The 22197-nt window shown below is 51.1% G+C and overlaps 4 non-coding genes and 3 pseudogenes across 4 annotated transcripts; 2 read left to right on the plus strand and 5 right to left on the minus strand.

Moving 5' to 3' along the window:
* The first annotated feature begins 910 nt into the window (after positions 1-910).
* trnad-guc (transfer RNA aspartic acid (anticodon GUC)) lies at positions 911-982 on the plus strand. The gene has a single exon. It is a non-coding gene; the product is annotated as a tRNA-Asp (tRNA).
* Positions 983-1598: 616 nt separating this feature from the next.
* On the minus strand, positions 1599-1671 carry trnav-cac (transfer RNA valine (anticodon CAC)). The gene has a single exon. It is a non-coding gene; the product is annotated as a tRNA-Val (tRNA).
* A 705-nt stretch (positions 1672-2376) lies between these two features.
* trnah-gug (transfer RNA histidin (anticodon GUG)) lies at positions 2377-2448 on the plus strand. The gene has a single exon. It is a non-coding gene; the product is annotated as a tRNA-His (tRNA).
* Positions 2449-4963: 2515 nt separating this feature from the next.
* LOC148664731 (5S ribosomal RNA) lies at positions 4964-5082 on the minus strand (annotated as a pseudogene).
* A 535-nt stretch (positions 5083-5617) lies between these two features.
* LOC148664732 (5S ribosomal RNA) lies at positions 5618-5726 on the minus strand (annotated as a pseudogene).
* A 74-nt stretch (positions 5727-5800) lies between these two features.
* LOC148664733 (5S ribosomal RNA) lies at positions 5801-5919 on the minus strand (annotated as a pseudogene).
* Positions 5920-15285: 9366 nt separating this feature from the next.
* LOC148664734 (U1 spliceosomal RNA) lies at positions 15286-15456 on the minus strand. The gene has a single exon (XR_015938678.1). It is a non-coding gene; the product is annotated as a U1 spliceosomal RNA (small nuclear RNA).
* Positions 15457-22197: the final 6741 nt, after the last annotated feature.

Below are 22197 nucleotides of genomic sequence, written 5' to 3' on the forward strand. Positions count from 1 at the left end.
GCCCTCTGAGCTCTGTCCAGCGCATCTTCCTCGCATGGACTCCTGCCTGCGACGGGCAGGAAACAATTAGCAAGAACAGAACGACACCCCATGGGTGTCTCATGACCGCACCTTAGGTTGTGACACGTGCAGGTGTGAGGGGTTGCCGGGCTACTTTGGAGCAGAGCTTGGGCGGAGGGGGGGCGGGAAAGCAGACAAAGAGGTGACACCTCAAGGTCTGCACGATCACAGCTCTCCGCCGCCCCAGGCTTCCGCTCGATAAGCTACTGGACACACCCGCCCCTCCTCACACAGACCGTGGAAAAGCCCCCGAGTGGGAGGGCTCTCTCTTCCTCCCAGGAGCTCTTGGACACGACGCCCAGACAGGGCGCGGGGAGCCGCCGCCTGCAAACACGGCTCCAGGCAGGACTCCACTCCGCAGGAGCCGCAGAGCAGAGGAGATGAGGGCAGCTTAGCTCCCGTGCAGAGACCTGAGCTGTTGTTGCTGTGGATGCTGTCTTTTCTGCACTCGGGGTAGGAGTGAATGTTGAGTTGCCCTTAGAAATGAAGCAGAGCACTTCAACGGCACGGGTGTGTGTGTGTGTGTGCGCCCTGGTGATTCTGGGAGACAGATCGAACCTGGGCTAAAGGAGAGGGGGCTTAGCCCTCTTCCATTTGCTAGTTCAAAGTTGTACAGCCCATTTGTATCTGCTAGGCGGCGCAGTCGTCGTGCACAAAGAACGCTTTGAAAAGCGTCAAAGGCAAGTCATTCCGAGTTGGTCGTTTGTGTTTTCCGTTCAGACGCGAAATGCTGAAATGATCTCTCGGCTCCTCGGTTGTCATTTCTGCTCCGTAAAGGGATCACAGCACGCGTCGGCTTCCAGCATGCTGGGTCGGGACACGAAGCCGGGGGTTGGAGAGAGCGATGTCTTCCTCGTTAGTATAGTGGCAAGTATCCCCGCCTGTCACGCGGGAGACCGGGGTTCGATTCCCCGACGGGGAGTAGCTTTTCTTTCACCTCCTTAGAAAAATGACTGCCTTTCACTTCTCTGTTTTCTTTCACAGCGTCGTGCACCTTTTCATTGCTCTCGCTTTCAGAGCCTCCGCACGGCACACGACTCGACATCAGGAAGCACATTGAAGTGAAAGCAGGAAGCGCTGCGACATGCACTGTGCAGATCCCGCCACACTAAGAGGTGAGTGGGTCTGTTCGATGCACAAAGAACGCTTTGAGAAGCGTCAAAGGCAAGTCATTCCGAGTTGGTCGTTTGTGTTTTCCGTTCAGACGCGAAATGCTGAAATGATCTCTCGGCTCCTTGGTTGTCATTTCTGCTCCGTAAAGGAATCACAGCACGCGTCGGCTTCCAGCACGGTGGGTCGGGACACGATGCCGGGGGTCGGAGAGAGCGATGTCTTCCTCGTTAGTATAGGACCTGTCACCTGTCCCCACCTGTCACGCGGGAGACTGGGGTACATCAGGACGCGCATTGAAGTGAAAGCAGGATGCGCTGTGACATGCACTGTGCAGATCCCGCCACACTAAGAGGTGAGTGGGTCTGTTTGATCACAGCGCTAGGCGAATCCCCAATCCCCTTTTGTGCCTGGCGACAAAAGATTCCCGTTTCCGCCCGGTTTCGAACCGGGGACCTTTCGCGTGTGAGGCGAACGTGATAACCACTACACTACGGAAACGGTGAGAAGACGTGCCCAGCGGCCCAGCGCTGAGCTTCGCCAATGCGATTCAGCTGCTTCCAGTGCCTTTATTGGAGTGCGCTGATGGACCGTGCTCTCTCTCCAGAGACCAGCACGCCTGTCATGGACGAAGCAGGAAAGGCGGCGCCACATTCTACAGCCCTCTCCACGCAATCGACGAAATCGGGCTACTGAAGTGGAGAAAATCGCCTCTCCAGAAAGTGCAAATATCATCTTGGAGACTATAAATCCTATTGCCGAAGGTCAGCCCTGTCTACCAGAGTAACCCTCCCACAGCGATGATCAGCTCGTCTCACACGCGAGAAGTTTCGGTTGGAAACAAGCGCCCCCTCTTCTCGCACGTTTTGCACGTTCGAGTAGTTTTAATGCGGCTCTTTCGTACACGGTGCTGATCTTTTGGAAAGCAGGAGGCAAAACCGAGTCGAACCGCCTGGGTGAAAACCAGGAACCCTAACTGCTAGACTATATGGCAGCGAACAACCATGCTGTTCCCGGCATCATGCAAGCAAACTACATAAATATGAGAAAACACGCAAGAGAGTTGTCACTCAGAGTGTCGAAGGGTCGATGTATACTCGATGTATACTGGGGCTCAGTTGAAATGCAACGTCAGGACTTTTCCGAATTATGTCACACGAAGAGAGCACAGCCCTTTCCGCCCTGCCGCGTGTGTCTCGGTAACTCGCTGTGATCGTATAGTGGTCAGTACTTTGCGTTGTGGCCGCAACAACCCCGGTTCGAATCCGGGTCACGGCAGAATAGGGGCGTCTGCTTTTACTACTCGCACGAATGAAGGCAAAAAAAAGCCAATCGATGTGAACGAACGGCGCTTTACAGAGGAGTACTGCCTGACTGGATCGTTGATGAACGACAGAGGCCACTCCGACCTCTTCTCGGTTTTCTTCAATGACTTACTAAGGATCTTCGTCACATTCGCCCATGCAGGGGAAGCCAGTTACACCAAAGCAAACGCAGGAAAGTGCATTTCAAGCAGAGACCAGGAGGGACTTGTTTACACCGAGAGTGGGCGGAGAATGGAACAATGCGCCCAGCCCTGATGCTGGAGCCGATTCTTGATGAGCTGTTGGGCTCACTAAGAGGCCCCCGCTGGATGCTAATCTTTCTGTTGTTCTTGCAGGTCCTGCGCTGCTTTTGAGCCGACAGAGCTCGTCCTGGTCTGTCGGCACAGCCCAATTGCAAATGATCGGCTCCGTGTACAGAAGGAACGTGCGTTTGGTACAAGAGTGCATGAAGGCACCGGAAATACATTGGCAACAAATGACCGGTCGCTCAAAACCTCTTTGAAGTACAGGAGCGTGCAAAACGAGGCGGTTTCTGCCCAGTCTCGAACCGGGTACCTTTCGCAGGTTAGGCGAACGTGATAGCCGCTACACTACGGAAACCTGCAGGGACCGCTGCTGGTGTCTCGCTTGCGTTTTCGGGCTGAGAAAGGGACGCGTCACTTTAGGCAGGTGGCGCTGGAGAGAGGAACATAGGGCGCGATGAAACAAAATGCCGAAACTCGGAATCGACCCAGAGACTTTTAGATCTTCAGTCTAAAGCTCTCCCAACTGAGCTATTTCGGCAGTGCGCAGAGCCCACAGCCACCTGCTCCAGCCTTCCTGTGTTGTGGCATGAGCGCACCAAGAGTAGCGGGAGAGTGTTGCAGGAACGTCACTCAGAAGGAAAGCCACCCAGCTGCACCCTCTGAGCTCTGTCCAGCGCATCTTCCTCGCATGGACTCCTGCCTGCGACGGGCAGGAAACAATTAGCAAGAACAGAACGACACCCCATGGGTGTCTCATGACCGCACCTTAGGTTGTGACACGTGCAGGTGTGAGGGGTTGCCGGGCTACTTTGGAGCAGAGCTTGGGCGGAGGGGGGGCGGGAAAGCAGACAAAGAGGTGACACCTCAAGGTCTGCACGATCACAGCTCTCCGCCGCCCCAGGCTTCCGCTCGATAAGCTACTGGACACACCCGCCCCTCCTCACACAGACCGTGGAAAAGCCCCCGAGTGGGAGGGCTCTCTCTTCCTCCCAGGAGCTCTTGGACACGACGCACAGACAGGGCGCGGGGAGCCGCCGCCTGCAAACACGGCTCCAGGCAGGACTCCACTCCGCAGGAGCCGCAGAGCAGAGGAGATGGGGGCAGCTTAGCTCCTGTGCAGAGACCTGAGCTGTTGTTGCTGTGGATGCTGTCTTTTCTGTTCTCGGGGTAGGACATTAGGAAGCACATTGAAGTGCTGCGACATGCACTGTACAGATCCCGCCACTACTGGGCCCGATTTCCCCGGATCGAAACCGGGCGGAAACAGGCCCGTTTCGTTTGTTGCCACTCACACTGTTTGGGGATTCGCCTAGCGCTGTGATCGAACAGACCCACTCACCTCTTTGTGTGGCGGGATCTGCACAGTGGATGTCGCAGCGCATCCTGCTTTCACTTCAATGCGCGTCCTGATGTACCCTGGTCTCCCGCGTGACAGGTGGGGATACTTGCCACTATACTAACGAGGAAGACATCGCTCTCTGCTTAGTGTGCAAAACACTTACTTGCAGCATTGTGTTTACATTAAATAAACACACGAGAAAAAGAGATTCAGAACGCAAAGCTGTGTCAGTGTTCTGTGTAAAAAATCGGTTTGAACATCATGGGAGCTGTTTTTAATAAGCTGCTGAGTAAAGAATATTTTAATCTTCCTGCTGTCAGTAGTATTGTGCATATAGTTGACTCTTACCTGAATGAAAACAGGACGTAAAGGAAGGGTTTCAGAAATCAGACAAAGCTTTATTCCCGTGCTTACAGTCTGAGTAATTGGAGACTGCGCTATTCTGTTGCCTATGGTCATATACGGGTTTTTCGCATGAAGCCGTATTGAACAGTATTTCTCGCGTTGTGAACTTGTGAATACAGCGGTCCCCTGTGTTCCAGTTAGTGCGTAATTACGCATCGATGAAAAACCGGAGGTTTAAAAAAAGATAATTAGCTCACTGATACTTTGATGTAGAGGCTGTGGAAATATCCACGTCGTGGTCTTTAAAATGCATTTGGTTTGAAGGCGTTCTGTGCTTCCGTTGCGAAGATATGGACAAAAGAATATTCGTGCTTGGTCCAAAAAATGTAATATAAACGAAAAAGTAAAGGCTGAGAAAGCATTCACAATGTATTTTATGCACAAAGCAAGTATTCTCGCGATTCTAAGAGGTTTCGTGTAAACGCTACAGGCGTGGCAAAATCGTTTTCGAACTTCAAGCTAACTTTACCCCGGTTAAAAGCTTACAGCACCTGGTATTCCCAGGCGGTCTCCCATCCAAGTACTAACCAGACCCATCCCTGTTTAGTTTCCATGATCAGACGAGATCAGGTGTGCTCAAGGGGGGGTGGCCATAAACGAGGGCAAGGCTCGCTGGCACCCCTCTTATAGAGAGGACAGCTCCGTCACCTCTTTTACGACGCTGCTTTTTTTCCCTTGCGTTTTTCTCTTCTTCCCACGTTCTCTCTTCACTGCCTTCGTCCCCGCTCTATTTCACTTCAGCCTTTCACTCTTGCTTCCTTCCAATGAGGACGGAGCTGCGGGAGAAAGGGCGCTATAGAGGATCGCTGTGGAGAGCTGCTGCTGTGCTTTGACATTTGAGCTCTGTGGAAAACGATCTAAATACAATTCTGAAAAACGCGACTCCCCGAACGCCAGCCGAACAAGTCTCCACAGCCGAAGCGTGGTGTCTCTTTTCAGCTGGCGATAAACCTTTCCTCGATCCTTTGCGGACTTGTAAAACTGTTCATGATCAGAATAAAAAACGCTCACGCTAATACACAAGCACCCGTGTCTCGCCACAGCTGACAAATAAACAGACGGACAAGCCGCACTGCACGTGTGAACAGGGGAATGAGCGAGCGAGCGGGGATAGGGCGCCTCCTGCGCTTAAAAGCTTACAGCACCTGGTATTCCCAGGCGGTCTCCCATCCAAGTACTAACCAGGCCCATCCCTGTTTAGCTTCCGAGATCAGGCGAACTCAAGGGGGTGTGGCCGTAAGCAAGAAAAGCTGTGGAAAAGCCGCACTGCACGTGTGAACAGGGGAATGAGCGAGCGAGCGCCTCCTGCGCTTAAAAGCTTACAGCACCTGGTATTCCCAGGCGATCTCCCATCCAAGTACTAACCAGGCCCATCCCTGTTTAGCTTCCGAGATCAGACGATATCAGGCGTGCTCAAGGGGGTGTGGCCGTAAGCGAGAGCAAGGCTCGCTGGCACCCTTCTTATTGAGAGGACAGCTCCGTCACCTCTTTTACGACGCTGCTTTTTTTCCCTTGCGTTTTTCTCTTCTTCCCACGTTCTCTCTCTTCAGTGCCTTCGTCCCCGCTCAATTTCACTTCAGCCTTTCACTCTTGCTTCCTTCCAATGAGGACGGAGCTGCGGGAGAAAGGGCGCTATAGAGGATCGCTGTGCTGTGACATTTGAGCTCTGTGGGAAACGATTTCAATACAATTCTGATAAACGCGACTCCCAGAACGCCAGCCGAACAAGTCTTGAAGTGGAAATCTAATAAGTAAATTCATTCTTAAAATGTAGAGAGCTTTGCAAAAAATATATTGGTGCTTTAAGATAATATATTTCAAGGATGTAAATGCTTTGCTACAGTACGTGCAGAATTTTAGAAAACAGTGCATCAACAAAGTACACTGTTTAGGTTACTTTAGAAGACAATTTACCAAAACAATATATGCTTTCTGGGTCGTTAGAATTAGCTGAAAGTAACTGATTAGCTTTGAATAACAAATCTAGTGCCTCTTCTCTCGCTTTTTGATGTAATCTGTTTCCTCTTAGGGAAAGGGGAACTTTTAGAAAGGACAAAGCGCTTAGCTTTTTTACAGTGCAACATCTTTTAAAAACCCTGTACTGCTTGTAACAAATTGAGTCTCTGGTTGCACTTTGCGAAGTGGCAGCAGAGCTTGCAATATTGAAATAAAGACCTTACTCAGGTGAGAACTCTCTCTTGTGGCTTCTTGATAGTTCCATGACAATTTGGGGGCTCGTCCAGGATCAGAAACCTGAACGCGAACGGCTGCTGAAACTCCATCTGGACCCTGACAATTTTAGCAAAATTGGACGAACCTCAGAGGATAAATTGTTTATCCTTCCAGAGACGCGTCTGGAGAATTGGCAGCTGTCTGACGCCAGTAAGTGATCCTTAAAAATTAATAGTTTGAGAAGCGAGCCACAGGGGTGTTCTCACGCAGGTTTGATGAGTCTGGGACTCATATAAAGAACTTATCTTAACACAGACGTGTGGTTTTTGCTCTGCGGAGTAGTTGATGTGATAAGGTTCTAAGTAAGGCACCGATCGGTAAAAATGGGAAATTAAAATTCAAAGATGAAAATGGGACCGAGCAGTCCAGCAAAAGTACATGTACGACAAATTCAGAGAAACAATTATAGCCTGGGTTAGAGTAAAAAAAAATGTTTTATGTTCATGAACTGTAAAGCTAGGGTAATAGGTGTAAGGGAACCTGCACATAATTTATATATGATAATTAGGGGCCCATAACTATGAAGGATCTTTGTAAGTGAATCAGAATGGACAGAGGAAAGTTGAATTAGGAAAAAGAAGTTTTCTGAAGAAGGGGAAACTTAGAAGAGAAGGAGAAGAACGGAAAGAAAGTGAATTGGAAAACTTATGTAATGGAAAGAGGAATCACAGAAATAATGGGAAGCTTCAAAAAAGACTAGTCTTGAAACTAAAGAACAGCAAGCTGCAGCTAAAGTCATGGCCATGCCTTCTAAAAAGAAAAAGTCTCCACCGAAACTAGAAAGCGGTCCGGAGCCAAAGCCTTTTCACTTGTTCGTGAAATGCCAATGTGCACTTTTACAGGTCCAGAAGGAACTCCAGCTTATGTACATTGACATTGGTCTCCTAGTGAATTATTTGCATTAGTTAAGTCTTTTCCTAAATTGCCTGATGACCGTAAAGAATTTCGAAGAAAGGCAAGCCTTGTTCTTGATTGTCTTAAGCCTAATTACAGTGACATAACCTTGTTGCTAGATTATATTGTTCCTAAAGGTTTACAACGTCCTCTAAAAAGGAGGAGGCAGATTGGCGAATATGTGACCCAAATGATGAAGAAGTATCCATCTAAATTAAACCACACGGACATGGAGAGGAAAAGTTAGGCGGCCGCTTCTAAAAAGAGGTAAGGACTCCTCTTTTCTAAAAAGTCCCTTGTCCTCTCCATGTTGCTGTGGTGCTGAAGCAAGTACAACAGAAAAATGAGTTAATGGTGTATGTGTTTTTAGATGCCTGTTTTGTGAAGGTGGGGTAGAAAAAAAGGGATTGCTGAAGGAATAGCGTCTCGCCCTGCCCGTGCGAAACAATCCAGGTGTTGCATCCTGGTACACGACTGCAGTACGGCTGAAGGTAGTAACTAGAACTGTACTCACAGAAGAGCCGAAAATGGTAACTCGATTCAACTGTGTGTTTAAAGCCAGGATTTGGAACCTGGTCCGTGTTCCCGAATTGTGATAGTTCGTCAGTTTGTCTCGACTGGGGGGTTCCGCGGGGCGCGTGGGAGAAGTGAAAATGGTTTGGTGTGAAGAAAAAAAGAATTTTGATTAATCCAATGTGAAACAAAGAAATATGTCGGACGGAATTTAGGCTGAACAGGAATGTAGAAAAGTGTATGAACATTTGGATAAAAATAAACAATATTTAGAGGAATATTTGAGAATTCAACAGAATATCATAGATGAGACACAAAAATCTCTGATGGAAAAGCTAAAAGCAATGGCTTAACGAAACGAAGTTATATATGCAGAAAAAGAAACACCAAAAGAAGAAATAGAACGCCTTAAGAGAGAATCTAGGAGAAGGGTGGGAATTAGTGTGGAGATTTTTGAAAGAGCATTACCCACCGAAAACTGATTAGACAGCATGTCAGCAGAAGGAAGTGAGGATGTTTCAGATTTTACAGAAAGGTTTATAGCTTTATGGATAGTATACTCGGGGTTAGCCGATGAGAAGGAAGTGAATGAAGATACTTCCACAGTAATAAAACAAATTTACTTGAGTGGGTTAAAACCTGATGTTGCCAAGAATGTACAACTATGCTTTCCTGATATTACGGACAGCGGAGACAGATTTGATTTAATAACTCGCGAAGCATGCATGCAAAAGTACGAGCGCTGCAAATGGGAGGTAAAAAGACTCCCAAGGAGGAGAAAAGGGAGCCGCCAGTTTGTTGAAATTATTGTACGACTTTAATGTTATACCGAGATATAAAACCCCAAAGACAAAACTACTAATAAGCTGGTGTACAGTTACTAAAAAAAAGGTGTTTTTTGGAGAAATTGTAAGAAAGAGGCTTGATTTCACAATTAAAGAACTTGTCAGAAGCTGAAACGAGAGCCGTGTGTGAACTTTAATCTAGTAAACCCCTCTGTAGCCTTCCTAAATTTATCTCAGGATTTAAATAAAAGTGAAATAATCTTACAGTGTGCAGTAACTGGGGGTCACAGGAGCACAGCTGTCCTGTTTTTAGACTAAAACAGCACAAAGATGTGATATAACGTTTTCTAACGGGTAACAGGAGGCTACAGGAGAAGGGGTGCAAGGGTTGTGTTTAAAGCAAATATAAGCTGTCACAGTCTGCTTGGAAAAAGATGTACAGTTTCAACTACTGATGTGGGTGGGGGACACCCCAGACCTATTTTAGGCCCAGACTGCAGCATTTTATAAGGAATTACTGCATGAAATAGCATTTATGTAAACTAACTCAATAGAGTTATGTGATATTGTGATTGTTTTACCTAATTACGGAATCCATAAGGCCGGCTACTCCAAGTATTGGATCTAAAGAGGAAAAAAAGGAGTATAAAACCAACTGCATGATAAAGCCAGGGTGAATGCCTTCTCAGAACGAGCTTGTCCAGTGACGTATTGGTTTAAGGGGGGTAGTGCAGTCTAAAGACAAAATTGCCTTGACCCCTGCAGCAGAAACCGTTTTTGATGTTTTGAAACAAGCTTTCTTGCAGACACTGGCCCTGGACTGTATTCCCTCAGACTGATCATCTGTATGTGATCTGTCTGTAAGTGAAAGAAATGGGTTGTGAGCCGTTGTGCTGGTGCAGGAGCATGGAGATAGGCATCGTCTGGTGGGTTATTATTATTCAGGACCCCTTGACGCGGTGGCCAAGGGGCCATGTTTATGTGTTGTGCAGGCTACCTGCCTGGCTGTATAAACTGTGAATAATCTGGTGCAGAACTAGCAGACCGAATGAAAATATTTAATTGAAACTTGTAAATATGCTAAATGGAAAATTGTTGCAATTTATATAGACTGTATATATACATTTGGTGTATGCCACAATTTTGGATGGCAGTGAAGGAATAGGGATTTCCCCAACATGGAAGGGACTCCAATCAAGAATGCTGGGTTTTTCTCTGAACTGTTAGAAGCTTTGCAGCTACTGACTGAAGTAGCTGTGGTAAAGTATAAATCACATAATAAAGAAATGTTTCCAGTAACTCGAGGGAACAACTTTGCAGATGTAGCTGTCAGGTGCACAGTCCTGGTAGAACAGGAGTCTGAGACCCCTGTGCGCTCGTAGTACCGCTGGGCATGCTGGGAGTGGTAGCCGGGGAGAGTCTGAGGGTCAGCACGATGACCAGCGGCTGACCCTACCTGTGTAAATAATGTCCTAGTAATTCTTGTGCTCTGTGTAGTCCTGTAAAAGTATAGTGTGTTGTTAGGTAATTACCACCCTAAATATGTGTACGTGTTCCGTCAGTCTCCTCATGTGTGTGTAGATCCTGTGTTTGGTTTTGTGTGGTTGTAAACGAATAAAGCTAATGCTTGTTTGTTAATCGTGTCTCCACTTGTCCTTGTTCTGAAAAGAACCTGCAAACGCTACATTGGTGTCAGAAGTGGGCAGAATGGACAACTCGTGGCAGACACTACCTGATTCTGATAAGCTCCGGCTGACGCTGGAAGAAACAAGACCCATCGGCAGCGCACATAGGGAGCCTGAGCAACTCCTGGGTGCGACAGGTGGCCACAGCCCTTACCAGGGCTATTCAATAGTGGTTCTGCGGGTAGAATTGGGGCGACTGGCCGCTACTCCTGGTCAGCGGGCACCCCAGATAGAAGATACTCTCCCTGCCGGAGCCGATCAGCGATTCCCACACCCATCGGCGCGGGTGCGACCAGTTCGCTACAATGGGGAAGCGCCGTGGGAAATCTACGAGGCGCAGTTCCAGCTCGCGGCCCGGACGAATGGCTGGAGCCAGGCGGAGATGGAAGGAGCGGCCTGCCAGGTGCTCTTGGATGTCCCGGAGGAGGACAGAGGTGAATACGTGGCGCTGGCAGCAGCTCTCCAGCTGCGCTTCGATGTGGAGGAGGCGCCGGACTTGATGCGGGAGAGGCTGGCCCTGCGGCGGCGCCGACCAGGAGAGCGACTGGGCCCGGTTGCCGCTGATGTCGCGTTCCTCGCCCGCCGAGGATACCCAACTTTCCTCCGGGAGGCGCAGCGGGAGATGGCTCTCCAGGCTTTTCTCAAGGCCCTCTCACCCGAGGAGCTGCGGCGCCACGTGCAGCTGGCCGCGCCAACATCGCTGGAGCAGGCCTTGGCCCTTGCTACACGGGCTGAGGCCTTGTTCGGGGTGACTGGAAGTGCCAGCAGACGCAGTGCGCCCTGCCGGCTGACCGAGACGGCGACGGAGGGATCCAGCGAGGGGGAAGAGGAGCCAGCCCGGGCAGCGACCCCCGCGGAACAGCCCCGCACGCTGATTTGCAACCGCTGCGGGAAGAGGGGACACCGAGCCCGGTTCTGCCGGGCACCCGAACCTCGCACTCCTCGATCGGCGTCGGGAAACGGGAACGGGGCGGCTCAGCGTGGGGAAGGCCGCCCCTTGAACACCTCAACCCCCGCTCCGGAGAGCGATGTTAAGACCGGTGCCCCTCACGCCACCGTGGGGCGAGTCGGCTGTAGCCGGGGCCTGTACCTCCACTGCAAAATCGAGGACCAACCCTGCCTGGCCCTACTCGACACTGGTTCATCGGTAACCTCCCCGACACCGAGGGCACCAACCCCCCAGGATGGGAGGCCTCCAGCCTGCGGCTAAGGACCGTGACGGGACAGCTCGCTGCAGTCAGGGGGAAACAGGTGCTTGCCTTCCGTCTAGGTGCAGCCATGGTGCGCCACCCCTGCTACCTCGCACCCATCCAGGAGGACTGCATTCTGGGACTGGACGTACTGCAGCGAGTGGGGGCCAGTTTGGACTTGAGCCGGCAGGAGTTGGTGTGGCAGGGGGAGGGACTGCACCTGGTGGAGGGCAGGCCCGGCGAAGGCCGAGGGACGCGGGCTTGCCGGAGCCGGGAGAAAAAGAGGCAGTGGCGGTGGCGGCGGCGGCGGCGGCAGTCGCCGGGGCAGACCAGGCCTGTGAGCCGGGGAGCGAGCGTGCCAGATCCTGCTCCCGAGTCAGCCGGGGGGCCAGACAAAGCGGCGGCGGCGGGGGCCGAAGGTTGCGTGGAAGAGAGGCGCGCCGTTGAGGATCTCTACCAACGGAGCTGCGAGGGCCTCGATCAAGACCAGCTGCAGCGGCTCCAGGAGCTACTCACCCAGAACAAGGATCTCTTTGCGGCGAGAGATGAGGACTGCACCCGCACTGCCCTGGTCCAACATAAGATCAACACCGGCGACGCTCGGCCCATCCGCATCCCACCGGGACGCATGGTTCACGCCAAGCGGACCGCCGCCGAGGAAAAGATCCGGGAGATGGCCGCAGCGGGGGTGATTGAGCCCTCCGCGAGCCCGTGGTCGGCGCCAGCTGTACTGGTAAACAAAAAAGACGGCTCGTGGAGGTTCTGCGTCAACTACCGCAAGCTGAACGAGGTCACCCGGAAAGATTCCTACCCCCTGCCGAGGATAGATGACGCCCTAGACTCCGATACTTCATGCCCGGGGCTTAGACCAGGCCTTGACGAACCTCCAGGCGGTGCTGGCCTGCATCCGCCGTGCTACGGACCCAGGTAAGGTCGCCGCAGTGAGGGACTGGCCGACTCCACGCACCGTCACGGAGCTCCGCAGTTTTCTGGGGTTGGCCTCGTACTCGTACTGGGGTTCGTCCGGGACTTTGCCAGCATCGCTGCCCCGCTGCACCGCCTAACCGACAAGGGCCGCCGTTTCGACTGGGACTCGGGCTGTGAGACTGCCTTCGGCCGGTGAAGCTCTGGTGGGGGCCCCCGTGCTGGCCTACCCCGACCCGCGGTTGCCGTATGTTCTCGACACCGACGCGAGTGACTCGGGGGTGGGTGCGGTGTTGGCGCAGGAGGGGCCGGATGGGGAGCGCGTAGTGGCTTACTATAGTCGGGCTTTGACTAGGGCTGAACGGAACTACTGCGTGACCCGTCGCGAGCTGCTGGCGGTGATGGCGGCGGTCCACCACTTCAGGCCGTACCTGTTCGGGACCCGGTTCCGGTTGAGGACCGACCATGTGTCCCTCACCTGGCTGCTCCATTTTAAGGAGCCGAAGGGGCAGATGGCGCGATGGATAGAGATCCTGCAGGAGTACGACTTCACTGTCGTGCACCGTGCGGGGTCTCGCTCTCTCGCGGCGCCCCTGCGAGGCCGCGGTGCACGGCCAGCCGGGCGTTGGGCACTTCGGCGGTAAAAAAACCCTGCAGCGTCTCCGAGGCCATTGCCACAGAGACGTGCAGCGGTACTGCCGAACGTGTGCGGTGTGCGTGGCGCAGAAGGGTCCCCCCGAGCGCTCTCGGGCCCCCCTCCAACAACACCAGGTGGGGGCTCCTATGGAGCGGGTGGGGGTGGAAGTTTTGGGCCCGTTTCGGCGCACCGAGGCCGGGAACCGCTACGTCTTGGTGGCCATGGATTATTTTACGAAGTGGCCGGAGGCCTACGCCCTCCTGGATCAGAGTGCCCCCACGGTGGCCGATGCACTGCTGGAGGGGATGTTTGCCAGGCTGGGGGTGCCGGAGGAGTTACACAGTGACCAGGGGCGTAACTTCGAGTCCCAGGTCTTCGCCAGAGTGTGCCAGCGCCTGGGGATCACTAAGACGCGGACCACACCGCTGCATCCCCAGAGCGACGGGTTGGTGGAGCGGTTTAATCGGACGCTCGCCACCCAGCTGGCCACCCTGGTGTCCCTACACCAACGGGACTGGGACCGCCACCTCCCCCTTGCGCTCTGGGCGTATAGGACCGCGGTCCAGGAATCCACCGGGTGCACCCCGGCCTCGCTCATGCTGGGCCGGGAAATGCGAACCCCGGTGGACCTGGTCTTCGGCCCGCCGCCCGGAGACGGGTCGGCACCACCGGCTGGACCGGACTACGAGTGGGACCTGCGGCAGCGGATGCAGCGGGTGCACAGCTTTGCACGGACCCACCTGACACAGGCGGGGGTCCGGCAGAAGCGGTACTACGACCTGCACTGCAGGGGGCCTGCCTTCCAGCCCGGGGACTCGGTTTGAGTGTACAACCCGCGCCGCCGCAAAGGCCTCAGCCCTAAGATGGCGCCGTCGTGGGAGGGGCCCGCTGAGGTACTCGGGGTGGTGGGCGAGGTCTGCTACCGTGTCCGGTTGCGAACACGGGGGAGAGTGGTGGTCCTGCACTGAGACCGCCTGGCCCCCTACCGGGCCCGGGAGGAGGAGCCGTGTAGGGAGCCTCTAGAGGAGCAGCCGGGGCTTGAGCCGGCCGATAGTGGGGCGTCCATGGGTCGCCAGCCATCACCGCGGCGCAGCGGGCGCTCACGCAGGGTTCCGCAGCAGTTAGCCGAGTACGAGTACAGCCTGAGGGGGGTGTTCGACGTCGGCGAGACGCCAGACGCTTCAGGTGGGGGCAGTGTAACACCCTCGCCTGGTGGTGAGGAGGAAGCGCCCCTAGGCCCTCGTAGTACCGCTGGGCATGCTGGGAGTGGTAGCCGGGGAGAGTCTGAGGGTCACGGCACGATGACCAGCGGCTGACCCTACCTGTGTAAATAATGTCCTAGTATTTCTAGCGCCCTGTGTAGTCTTATAAGAGTATAACGTGTTGTTAAGTAATTACCACCATAAAGATGTGTACGTGTTCCGTCTCCTCATGTGCGTGTATATTCTGTGTTTGGTTTTGTGTGGTTGTTAATAAAGCTAGCGCTTGGTTTGTTAATTGCGTCTCTACTGGTCTTTTGTTCTGAAAAGAACCTATAAATGCTACAATATATTCATTTATTACTGGTTTCATTCATTGAGCACGGATACAATAGAGGTACAGCCATTCACTATTTGACATGTCTGCACTGGTACAGAACCTAGCAATCAGAAAACAGGTGAAACTGTCTTTAGAATTAGCACACAGTACTGAGGCCCCCATGACCAAATAAAGGCTAACCTCGATAATCAGCCTAAATAATGCAGACCACAGCAAAACGACTGACTTTGAAAAGGGAATGAATGTCCGGAAGGAGAAGTGTAACCAGCTTGAGATGCTTCTCCGGACCTCTAACTAAAAGAAACCGGGAACCAGCAGTGGCATCGACTCCTTTCGAACTAGGATCCTATCGCAGCTCGTGGTGTCGTAACTCTTCCGTATCTGATATTGGACCAAGCACATCAGGGGAGAGCGTGAACACAGTCCCCCACTACCAGAAATTATGCAGTCGAGATTCCCACATTTGGGGAATTCGCAGGGGTCAGCACAGCTGGAGTGCAATGGCGGAGCCTCGCTCTGGGTGAACCGATTTCGATTTTTAAGAACTTTTATTTCCTTTACACAATCAAATACAGGGCATCACAAATGCTTTACATTAATATACATACTTAAAACAGTATATATGATCACATCTTATTACATTTTGACACGGTACCAGTTACATAGCAAAAATTTATTTTTTCTGAAGCAAATCACAATCTTTACTTAAACATGATAATGTTTTTCACAGTTTCTTGAGATATTGACCTATGCCCTCTATTTCCCACAGATTTTCTGCTTCCTCCCTCCCTTCTCTCCACAGATCTCTGAGGTAATAGTTCTCTCGGGTGATGAACAGGGCCAGGCTACCTGCTGCCTTGACTGGGACCTCGATGCCTTTGAACAGCCCCATGTTCCTCACTCTCCACAGGGCGTCTTTCCCACTGTTCACCACGGCCCAGATCCTGTCAAACACGTCAGGAGGAAGTTTGACAGGAGAGATGCCGTATATGACGAAAGCAGCGGTCAGGGTAAATTGGGGCGAGAGAGCTTGCAACCAATCTTCAAACTGTGCCCAGAAGGCAAAAAAGCAGGACCACAGGAGATGGGTCACAGTCTCCTCCTCGCCGCAGCCCACCCTAACGCAGCGAGGGCTGGGGGTGAGGCCTAAGAACTAAGAAAGTTCGTACCGGTAAGCACTGGTGGACGACACTCCAGGCTAAATCTCTGTGAATGTTGCACAGAAACTTAGAGGATGTGTGTTTCCACACCTTCCTTGTTTGGGCTGATGTTAAAATGCCCACAGGGGTCTGCCTATTGTTCTGGGGTGCAACGAAATCTTCCAGTTTTTGGACGCTGACATCTCGGAGGGGAATATGGCGAATTGGGTGAGATCTTAGAAAACTTTTAACTGTCCCATAAATTGCAGGGCATGTGTCAGAGAGTGGGACATCCAGCTTGGGTCTGACACCCCACACTCTGAACACCTCCCTACCTACCCAGAGCCTGGCACAATAAGTCCAGGTACGCGCTGCAGGTGCTGTTGCAAAGCCTCTCAGCACAGAGGCCAGGAAAATGCACAGCAGCTTCGTAGCAATATCTGGGACAGACTTCCCCCCTGAGGGTAGCGGCCTGTACATTATTTCCCTTCTGACTCTTTCCTGCTTCCCACCCCATAGAAATTGAAACATCCATCTCCTCAGCACCGCCGCAACACGGTGTCGGATTGGGAAGGTAGAAGCCAGAAAATTCAAGACAGGCAAGAGCTCGGCTTTGATGACCAGCACCTTACCTGTCATGGTGAGGTCTCGGTCCTTCCATTGCATCAGTTTTTTGTTTAAGATTGGCAATTTGTTCTGCCAATTTACTGTTCCCATCTCTTCTCCAAAATACACCCCCAGGACCTTAATTCTCTTCTCTTGCAGCCTGAGGTCATGTCCTTCTTTTGGCTCCTTCCAGTTCTGATAAAAAATCTCACTCTTAGATTTGTTAATTTTTGCAGAGGAAGCCAAAGAGAAACGATCACATCACTGCAGAGCTCTGCTAATTGAGGCATTGTCAGAGAGGAGCAGGGTGACGTCATCCATGTATAGAGATGTCTTTACCTCTCCTCCCCCACTTCCAGGCACTGGTATCCCATTAATGGCCTGATCCTGGCGCAAGGCACAGGCTAAGGGCTCCATAGCCAAAACGAATAACAAGGGGGATAATGGGCAGCCCTGCCTCACCCCTGAACAGACTTCAAAGGGGCGTGATCTATTGCCATTAACCATTACTCTGCTGTTGCTACCTGTGTACAGCAGGTTAATCCACTTTCTCATGATGGGGCCAAACTTCATGTGCTCAAGTACCGATGTTAAGTACTGCCGGTTTAGGCGGTCAAAGGCCTTTTCTAGGTCTACACCTAAAATGCACAGAGGGAGGGAGCGATCCTCTGAGTACAGACAGACATCCCTCAACAAGGCCAGGTTGTCGCTCATCAGGCGTCCTGCTATCCCACAAGTCTGTTCTTTCCCTACCAGTGAGGCCACTACATTTTGTAGGAGCAGGAAAAGGGCTTTGGACAGAATCTTAGTGTCCATGCCTAACAGGTTGAAGGGTCTCCAGTTCTTTATGTCATTCTTTGCTCCTTTCTTAAACAAGAGAGAGATAGTGCCTTCTCTTAAGGAGTCAGGCAGCAATTCTGTCTTATAGCTTTCCTCGAATAGGAGCAGTAGCGGATCCTGAAGCAGATCCCAAAAGGTGCAGTAAAATTCTTTAGGGAGCCCGTCAGCACCCGGATTTTTCCCCTTTTGTAAGCTCTCCATAGCCTGTCTCAGCATTTCTACTGTCAAATTCCTCTCAAGTACTTCCCTATCTTCTTCACTCAAAACGTTTTCTAGCTTTGAGGTAAAAAAATGAATTTCTTCATCCTTTACCTCTGTAGAGCTGTACAGTCTTGAGTAGAAGGCCTCGGTGCAGGAGAGGATAGCACTCGGCTCTGTTCTCTCTCTTCCCTCCTCATCAACTATCATCAACTTTCCATGACAGACTTGGAGCCTACCACTTTCCTGAAAAAGAAGCGAGTACACTTCTCATTTTCTTCCAAGAACTGCACTCAGCTACTTAACAGCACTCCTCGACTACTTTCTTTCGCTATGCTCCGGATGTCCTTTTTTAAGAGGGTGATATCCTCGAGCACATCGAAGCCACTGTGCAGCATCGTGTAGAGACGCTGCAGCTGCCTCTGTTTCCTGGCTAGCACTCCTCTCCGTCTGGCAGCAGCCTTCCTTCCCTCAGCCATGAAAAAGGCCTTTGTCCTCACCTTCACCTCCTCCCACCACTCTCCTACTGACCCATACAGACACTGCAAGGACAGCCACTGTGATAGTTTCTCCTTGTAGCGGGATACTAATCCACTCGTTCTCTAGCAGCTTTGTGTTGAGTTTCCAGAGGCCTGGGCCAAAGACAGTCCCGCCCTTGAGTTCCACTCTACACCCTAAAGCCTGATGATCTGAGAAGAAGACAGGCTGAAGAGTGACCCCAACAACTTTCATTTTCTCTGACACAAAGCAATAGTCAATTCTGGAGCTGCTATTCCTCCCTGACCATGTATATCCTGCTGTTGTGGGATATATACATCTATATGTGTCTGAGAGTTTAAAGTCTTGAACTAAGTTTTGCAGGGCCAGTGAGCTGGAATCCAATTTTATCGGCCTTTTGGCTAAGATCAAGTTCAAGTGGCATGCCCGCAGTTCTTGTCTTTCCAAAGTTCTAGAAGGCGATCGAAGATCCTGAAGAGCGCTTGAGCTGGTATCACCCTAGGTTGAGCCTAGGGGGTTAAGGCCAAGCAGCAGCTGAGCTGGGTGGGATCCGGCAGCAAAGTTCTCTCTCTCTGCTCTCTCCTCTCCCCTCTCCCTTTCTCTCTCTCTGCCTCCTTGGCCTCTTGGCTGGGAGTAGGTACTCGTGGCCTGCCCGCGGTGCTTACTTTCTTCCTCGAGACACGGAAGCACTATCCGCTCCCTCCCTCTCTCTCCTCCTGCGCCTGCACCTAGCTAGGCTTTGCCCACAAGGACAAAGGCCAGGGCTCCCTCGCTGCTCCTTTAGCAGCTAAACCCTCCTCTCCACAGGACCTTGCTCTCTCTCTTTCTCTCCTTTTTTCTTTTTTCTCCTTTCCAGATGGCAGACAAGAAGACACTGATCCGGTTCCACTGGACCAAGAAAACAGAGACGATGCCAACTGCGAAATCCTTTTTCATTACCTTCCTGAGAGGGATCCTGCAGTTGGTGGCCGGAGATCTCTACTGCCTGCAAGACAACAAGGCAGAGAGATACATGGAGGCCTACATGGCCACGGTCGCCTCATATGAAAAGGCAACGAAAATGATCAGAGAAAAAGGTAAGCACCCCCGTTTCTCTGATTTCAGGCCGGAGCCTATGAGGAAGACAAACCAGAGGACCATCACAGTCCTCACATACAACCCCTACGTACCAATGGAACTGGTAACAGCGTACCTAGGGAGGTATGTAACTGTGGTGGGCAAACCGACGGAGATCAGGGACAGTTGCGGCGTCTGGTACGGCAAACGCCAGTACCGAGTCCTCCTGAAAGAGGACCTAGAGGGCGTCGACGGTTTCCAGCACCCCCCGGCCCACTTCAACATCGGAGCTGACAGGGGGTAGCTTTACTACCCCAGGATGCCGGATTTCTGCAAGAAGTGCAGACAGTCCGGCCACAAGGAGAACACGTGTGACATCGTCAGATGTCACAACTGTAACAAAGAGGGGCACCTGGCAAAAACCTGCCGGGCAGCCAAAAAGTGCGATGGATGCGGCGTCGAGGGACACCTCCTTCACTAATGCAAGGTAAGCAAACCTTCGTTTGCGCAGGTGGTGGAAGCCGACCGGCAAAAACCGGTCTCAAGACAAAGGGAGATAGGTGAGAACAAAGAACCCGCACCTCCCCCGCAGAGAACCGAAACTGCCGAGGCCACACCCCAGCCGCACCAGTGCCTCAAGATGGCCGCCAGGACGATGGACAAAATGGCTGACCGGAGGAAGGGTCCTGGATAACTCCCAGCAAGAAGGGAAAGAGGATCCACCTTCGGAAGGACAAAAGAAAAGAGTGGTAAGGGAGAACCGTTTCCTCGTCCTAGAGGAAACGGAACTTTCTTCCCCCGAGGCCCAGGAACCAATGGAGGAGGCAGCCCAGGAAATGGAAACCCTCCCCCCCGAGGCCCAAAGATGAAAGATGACTCTCTTATTTGCGCAAATCCGCCCCCACTTGCAAAGATTGATAACGGACAATCAATCTCCGTTACGCCGTTGTTATTTATTACATGGAGTGTTAATATGTGTGAGATGTTTCTTTTGAGATGTTTATTTTGCGGAATAAAGTATATTTTGTAGAACAAAAAAAATCTTATGACAAGGTTTACAAGTGTTGTAACAGAAGAAATAAGGTTCTTGATCCCGAGATGAAGTAAAACAGATGAGTTTATTGCATGCAAGGAACAATAAAGCCGAAGTCTTGTTTCCCGCAAGAAACAACAAAACCGAAGTATTGTTCAACGTACTGTTACAAACTTTTGGGTTATATAGTGTTTTCTTCTCCGTTTCTGACGTCACTCGGTCTGATGGTAAAGAGGGGGGTTCATGGTATTTGGCCAGTTTATGATGTTCTGGGCAAATGGTCAGTTTAACATTACACCCAGGGGGGTTCCTAGCTGGCATCTGCAATCCTTATCAGTTAACCCCCTTTCCTGCCATAAACCCCTGCTTGTGACTTGGAAGTCTAAACCCCCTACAGAAAAGATTAAATTCAAACCCCCGTCTTCACATCTTTCTTCATTCCCCCCTTATAAAATATGGCATACGTCAGTGTAGCCTATTTTTATACATACAATGTCAGGGCAGATCTTTCCTTTCTTGGCGAACAGGTATGTATTGCCATGACATTGTACGTTCCACGGTTATGGCAAGATGTGATACATGTTTTTGTGCACGTGATGATTACAATTATACATATAAACAATACTATTCCTACAAATAAACACTGTAAAAAAGTTCCGCCCCAGGCCCCAAACACAGACTTTACCCAAGATCCAATTCCCCAATTTTCAGTATAATAGTCCTGATATTTCTGTCCCTCATTGTAAATGTGTTGGGCCAGATCTGAGATGTGCTCAGAATTATCAGGGATATATGTGCAGCATTCAGTGCCAATTACTGCACAAGTTCCTCCTTGGGCCGCCAGTACATAATCTAAAGCTAGTCGGTTCTGCATGGCCACTGTTCTGAGGGCTACCATCTCATCATTAACAGCCTTCAGACTAGATGAGGTAGAATTTGCTAATTCTTCTAAAGTCGAGGCCATTTGAATTAACTCTCGACTCAGAAAGTTCATGCCGGCTTGTGGAAATATTATACCTAAATAATATTCCCAATCAGCCAATTTTCTTTGTGGTCTGTGGTTAGGTCCGAAGGGGCTGTGGGTTTGAACACGGATATGAGGAACCACATATCCTAAATAACATGAGCCAGACCACTGGGCTGGCAACCATGGGTAGGCTCGTTTTCCACAAATGAAATATGTTCCGTTTGGCGCTCCCCATGCCTCTGAAAATAAGAAACTTATACCGAATTATGGGGTGTGCCTATCCCATCCTGGAATTTGGAAGGTAGAGGTGGATATATTTGCAGCGATGGTAAGGTTGCAACGACTCCATCCAACCAAGTGCAGACCATTAGTGTGCTGAAAACATATGTTTCCCTCACGTTCCTTATTTAGAGTCAGGTATGGTGGTGTATGGCTTCTGTTATATTTAGGAGCGTAAGAGCCTGTGAAACTCGTAGGCTCTAAGCCTCGCTCCTGTAGATATTGTAATGTTGTGCAGGTTAAAGTTGTGTTATGGCAACCCCCCATAGTTTGTCATATTAAAATCTCCTAAATTATCCCTCCAAATGATCATGCCTATGACTTCCTCGAGACGCCAAGGAATGGCTCCCATAGGAAGTCCTCCTTGTACATATTTGGGTAATGCTGCACACACCCAGCAGGCACTTTGGTTGGTTTTCTTAGCTGTCAGATAGGAGAGGCCTAAAAAGGAATTAATTCCATGTTCTCCTTTGTGGGAGAGATGATCATTAATTCCTGCGGAACATAGTCCTACAGCAACAATTATTGTTATAAACAGAAATTATTTCATTCTGAGTCTGTAAATGGGGATGAGGCTCGTCGGCAGTGTGGCGCGTGGATCCAGCGATCTTTTCCTTCCACTCGAACCGCAGACTCGGTTGTCAACAGGATCTGGTAGGGTCCGTCCCACCTGGGCTGGAGAACCTGTGAAGGAAATT

This window comes from Lepisosteus platostomus, chromosome 5 (genome assembly GCF_059453375.1).
Source record: "Lepisosteus platostomus isolate fLepPlt1 chromosome 5, fLepPlt1.hap1, whole genome shotgun sequence".
In the NCBI taxonomy this organism is placed as follows: domain Eukaryota; kingdom Metazoa; phylum Chordata; class Actinopteri; order Semionotiformes; family Lepisosteidae; genus Lepisosteus; species Lepisosteus platostomus.